Raw genomic sequence first — 6,000 nt, 5'->3', positions numbered from 1 at the left:
TTTGAAATTCTCCCTGCAGGAATCATAATAAAGCTATTTACATGCTCAAATCAAGCGGATCATTATGGCGAAAGCTGTTTGCTCCACTTGTGAAAGCAAAATCTGTCGAGCTCTATTTGGCATTAAGATATCAATTCTTATTGCCACATTGCTAGACAGGACACTGGGGGGGAAAAAAAAAAAAGAAAGCGTTAGTTTTACTAGTCAGGCCAGGAAGATGAGTGGCAGGGAAGACAGTCGGACTAAAGTCACTTTCTGAAGATCTTCCAAGTCTTCTTTACTCTGAAAGGTTTATACACTGATTCATTCAATTATTCAGAGTTATTTGAATGGAGACAAGTACAAGCTATTGATTAAGTGATTAAAAGCCCTTTGTCTTACTGATGGAAGAGAAATTCACTCTGCAGGGATTCTTTGTATTAGCTTAGATATGCCTCGTAGTTCAGCTCAGCTTTAAGTATATCCACATGGTGATGGCTGTGTCTCCCATAGAGATTTTAAATAAAAGCATTTTACTATTCCCACTGGAGTTTTCCACCAGTTGTAAATCTGTATTCATAGCCCTTCACTATTTTACAATAAAAAAAATGTTTTGCAACCTTATTTAAAAAAAGGTTAAATTAATTTCCCCCCTCAAAAACTACACACAGTACCTCTAATTACATAGTCAAAGTTTGTTTAGATGTTTTGCAAATGTATTAAAAGGAAAGAACAAACAGTCACAATCACAAGTATCGTCAGCCTTTTTCATCTCATCTAAAACTGAGCTCAGGTACATCCTGTTTTCATTGGCCATTAAGAACCTTCTGGCAATTTGCTTTGATCCATCTGTGGTGCGTTCAGGTAATTTGACATGATGGAGAATGAAACGCACTTGTCTATTGACGGTCTATAATCCAAGCATAACACAAACAAAGACATTAAAGGAATTTGCTGTAGACGTTTAAAACCAGATTGTGTCAAGGCATTCATTTGGAGAAGCACAATAAAACAATTTCCGCATCACTGAACATCCCTAAAAGCTCTGGTGGGTCCTTTATTCAGAAATGGAAGACGTTTGGAACCACCAGGAACCCCTCCCACCCAAAAACAAAGAAATTGTGGAAAAAATGTTGAAATAGAAAAAAATCTTACTGCCCAACCATACTGACAAAGAAACCAACATCCCCCTATCCATCGATAGTCTTAGGACTTTTTTTTTTTTACCTGGGTTGAAGGAATCCTGGATAATTTTGTGCTTTTTGTTTCCACTGCTCTGAAAGGCAGCAGAATTTTTTTTTTAGATGGTGTATGGGAAAGCTTTGAAAAAGCCCACTATACCTCCTGACACCAAAAGCCAAACAAATAAAGCCTGTATCCCACCATTTGTTCTCAAAAGAAGATGGGGTACACACAAATGGCATATGTCCTCTTCCTTTGGTCCATTCTGGACCACAAAAATGATGCTACAATTACCCCGGGGATCCACTGAACGCAGAAGCCTCCCAGAAGCGCAGACGCTCACTGATTCTCTAAAATACACGGCTGTTATATTTTCGACGCTCGTCACGCTGGCTCCACGTCAATCTGGAGCAGAGTGAATCATCCAGGCAGGAAGTCAGTTGATGAAAAGCGAAGTGGATCCAGTCTAGTTTAAAAACAAAAGACATGTGCAGAGTTTGGATTGCATTTTACAATGAAATGTCATAATGTCTTTACCTTCAGGTTCAGCACCAAACCAGAGGATCTCACTTAATACTTGACACCATGGACGACGAGACGTTTATCCTGAAGGTGGAAAATCTCACCATTTTATATGATACCATGATTCCTTTTTATAAAGACATTAGCTAAAGAGCAGACTGAGACGTGGGAAGTATTTGCCTTTTCCGCAGCCTTCATAGAAAATCTACTCAGAAACAAATTGGACATTCCGACATCTTTCGACCTGGGTATTGAAAGAGCTCATCACTCATTGGGACCCAAAGCTCTATCTGATGCCTAACCCCGTTCAATAATAGTAAAGTTAGCCATATTTAAAGTCAAGGATGAAGTAATAAAACAAGCTTGGCAAAAGAAAGGCTTTCTTTTGCCAAGACATGTTAAAACGTCATTGTGAATACGTTGAAGTAAAGCAGGTCCTCAGACAAAGGAAGATCAAATTCCAGACCCCATTCAATGCAATGCAAAATACGAAACCAAAAGGAAATGTGTTTAAACTTCTGAAACCTCAAAAGAAAAAAAAGAAAAAAAACTTCTATAAGGGTTACTTTTTATAATTCTGGCATTTTATGAAAGGGAAATAATGTTGGTAATCCTAACAGACGTAGAACAGGAAAAGTTTAGTCGGTTTTAGTGAAAAACTGTATTTTTATGTATATAGATGTCTGGGCTAAATTGTATATTTAATTTAAAGAAATACAAATTAGTAGTAAAAAGAAAAATATTAACATATTAACAAAATATTGGACTAACTTTCATATTAACCAATATTTTTTTCCAAGAATTATGATATGTTCCATCTCTGAATTTATCCCAGCACTCATTAAGATAAAGCATGGGATACAGATGACCCTCAGGAGACTGGCTTTCCCCTCTGCATGACTCTGTGTTTGATCTCCATGGAGCTCTGCACCAATAATCGTCTTCAATCACACGGCCCCTGAGCCACAGATCAAAGGTGACTGAAGCTGAGTGTAACGGCCAATCATCTCCTCGCTGTCTGTCCAACTGACCGCCAGCACTCTATGACCTATAGAGAAAACTGCATGCTTTTAATCATCGAACATGTCCAAGAAACCTGAAAAAGGTCACAATATGTGCACCGGCCTGAAGAATATGCATTATTCCAAAAGTTTGCAACGTAACAAACACAAATGATCAGATTTCTGGATTTATTTTAATGCTTTCTTCTTTGTCAAATGCTTTCCAAAATATTGGAATACCTTCTGAACCTCTCCACATTTTGTTTCATTACAACAAAGAACTGCATTGTCTTTTATTTGGATTTTCTTTACATATCAGTTTTGACACAAATTTTCTGTTGAATTAACATCTAGATCGTGAGTGGATCACTTAATGCATGAGGAATCTGCTTTGAGCTAATGTACTGAATTGCAACTGTGGCTCTATATTTAGGGCCAATGTTCTGCTGTAAGTTTAACCTCAGCCCAATTCTGAAATAGGTTGCACCAATAATAGGTTGTCTTTCCTGCCCAACTTTGACCAGATTTTGTCTAATCATCATCGATCTTTCATCAACTTTGACTTGCTTCCTTTTCTCTGCTGAAGAAAAAACATCCCTACATCATTAAGTGGCCACCACCATATTTTAAACAGAAGACTGAAGCTCTTTAAGAGTTACCATAGTTATCTTCTTTTTCAAGCTGGAGGAAATGATCAGCAATTCAATGTTTTATATCACTTACAGAAGACATGAAGCTTAAAAAGAGGCTTTAAAAGATATATAATTAGGTACCACACAGTTAGAAGGGTTTTTAAATGTCTTTGAAAGTGTTAGAACAGTGTTGTAGAGATAAAATTACAGAAGAAATAACAAGGGCCCCAAAACAAACCCTGAAGTACACCATAATTAAGTCCACCATATAATAGTTTAATTTACAGTTGAACCATGTGTGAGTACATTTTATTGTATATAAATATCTGATAGACAAGTCAGATAAAACTTTTCCTGTTTTAGGTCATTTAGTTACTTGTTTATATTTGCTAAATTCCAGAAATATTGGATATCTTTTATGACTTTGTTCAAATTAAGAAGTTTGCATTTATTTACTTGATATTCAGTAGATATGCCTTTAAAAATGACATCCTGGGTTTCCTTCCTCACAATACCTGAGCTTCTAGCGCTTATGCAAATCGAACTAATTTTAGTTAACCTCACGGGCCTAATTTAATGTAACATTGAGAATACCTGTATGTACAGTGTAGGTGAAGTTCAGGTATATATATATATATATATATATATATATATATATATATATATATATATATATATATAGATATAGATATAGATATATATATATATATATATATATATATATATATATATATATATATAGATATAGATATAGATAGATAGATAGAAAGATCTATAGATATAGATAGATAGATAGATAGATAGAAAGATCTATAGATATAGATAGATAGATAGATAGATAGATAGATAGATAGATAGATAGATAGATAGATAGATAGATAGATAGATAGATAGATATAAAATTGTTGTTTTAAGCTGTGTCCCAGTGCACAAATCTGCACTATGTATGCTAGGAAGTTCTGCCACATAAACATGTTTGCAAGAGTTTGATTCACTTTTGCAACCCATGTGGATCTCGAGTGACGGTCTGATGTCGCCGGATCATCTCTGTAAACTGAGAAGCTGAAAATGGACCAGATGTAGGATTGGACAGCAGCAGAATTGAGGTGTTCAGAGGGCGAATGTATCTGTGGAGCTTCATTCATCAGAACATCTCTGCAGACTTCTATATGTAAAAGGCCAGTGAACCAAATCTTTTCCAAGCTGGAGCAATCAAAACCGAAGCAAAAAGGAAAATCCCCTCCAGGATGTGGAAGTCCCGGTCAGCTCCAGGTGATGAGCAGCTGTGTAACACCACATTAACTATTTAAATGGGAGGTGGAGCTCTGTGGGAGAGAGAGAGCTGAGAAATGCTGCTGTGTTAATGTGAAAGAACTGCTGAAGGTGTTTTGCATTATGCAGCGTCAGGCTTTAATTTGCCTGCAGAAGCAGGAGCAACAGGAACTCATTGAGTTTGAGGTCAAATTGACAGCACGGCTTCATTATTCTCAGTTTTCTCTGAAGGTCTGAGCCGATTTCAGCTCACATTTAATAATATTCAGTTTTACGTTGCTACTGAAAGCTCTTTTTAGGTGTGAACTTCATTTATGTTAGAGTTTCATCCAAGGAATGACACCTGGGTGCACCATTTTTTCTTTGTTAAAAACTTTAGTTTTTGTGAATACATAGACCTTTATCAACTACATTTTACATTTAATTAATCTGTTTTTGAACTTGGAGTAACCCCAGCCTGCAGGATGCTGCTGGATACACCGTGACGTGTTTTGTAATGTTTTTACAAATTCATTGTCTTTAAAATGTTTATTTTTTCCCTGCCAAGTTACTAATTTACTGAATCGAATTGTATTTAAGTGATGTATGGTTGGATTTAACTAAAATATATTAGCTTCAAATGGTGCAGTTCTGCGAGGAGTTTACGTCCACTCCTTGGGGACATGAATGTTTGACTAATGTCAATCTTATAATGATGCATTTGATCAATCTCATTCAATTCAGTGCAGATTTCTTGTATATTTTCTGTATATGACACAAAGTCAAAACAGCACAAATACATGTACATGTCAAATACACATGCAACATTACCACAGCAACCAATCTGAGAATGTCTAATGCTTTTTTAACATGAAAAATAACAACTCCAACACTATACACTTTGTTTGATAGAAATTAAGTTTTTATTATAAAATATTTTATATAAAAACAGAATTTGCAGTCATTTTAAATGTCCTTTAAGCCAAACTCCTCTGCTGTAAAGAAAAACGAAATGGTAAAATGATTTATCTGCTCAGCAAGAACAAAAGATAAAATAAAAACTTTTACAAATTAAAGCAACAGCAGTTTTTAAATCTTTTGGACATATTTCTTGATTCAAAAGATAACAAACTGCATCCCTGTGTTTTTCTTAATGATGAATTTAGCACTTTCCAAAGAGGATACATTAGCCTATGCTAAATATCTACCTATTAAACCTGTCCTGTTGCTTTGTTTGTGTTAGTTGTTTTGATAAATGTCCGTGTTTAAGATAATTGCTGAAGAAAATTAGTACAACAGATTGTGATCAAATGTAATGAGACCCCTGGGCGTTAGGGGGCAGTGCAGTTCCAGGTTGATTAAAACTAGTTCAGGTCAAAGTACTTCACTAATGAGATGAACCTGTGAAAAACGTTACATTAAACCAACATAAA

This window comes from Fundulus heteroclitus, chromosome 11 (assembly GCF_011125445.2).
Source record: "Fundulus heteroclitus isolate FHET01 chromosome 11, MU-UCD_Fhet_4.1, whole genome shotgun sequence".
Classification (NCBI taxonomy): Eukaryota; Metazoa; Chordata; class Actinopteri; order Cyprinodontiformes; family Fundulidae; genus Fundulus; species Fundulus heteroclitus.
This window is presented reverse-complemented; position numbering follows the sequence as displayed.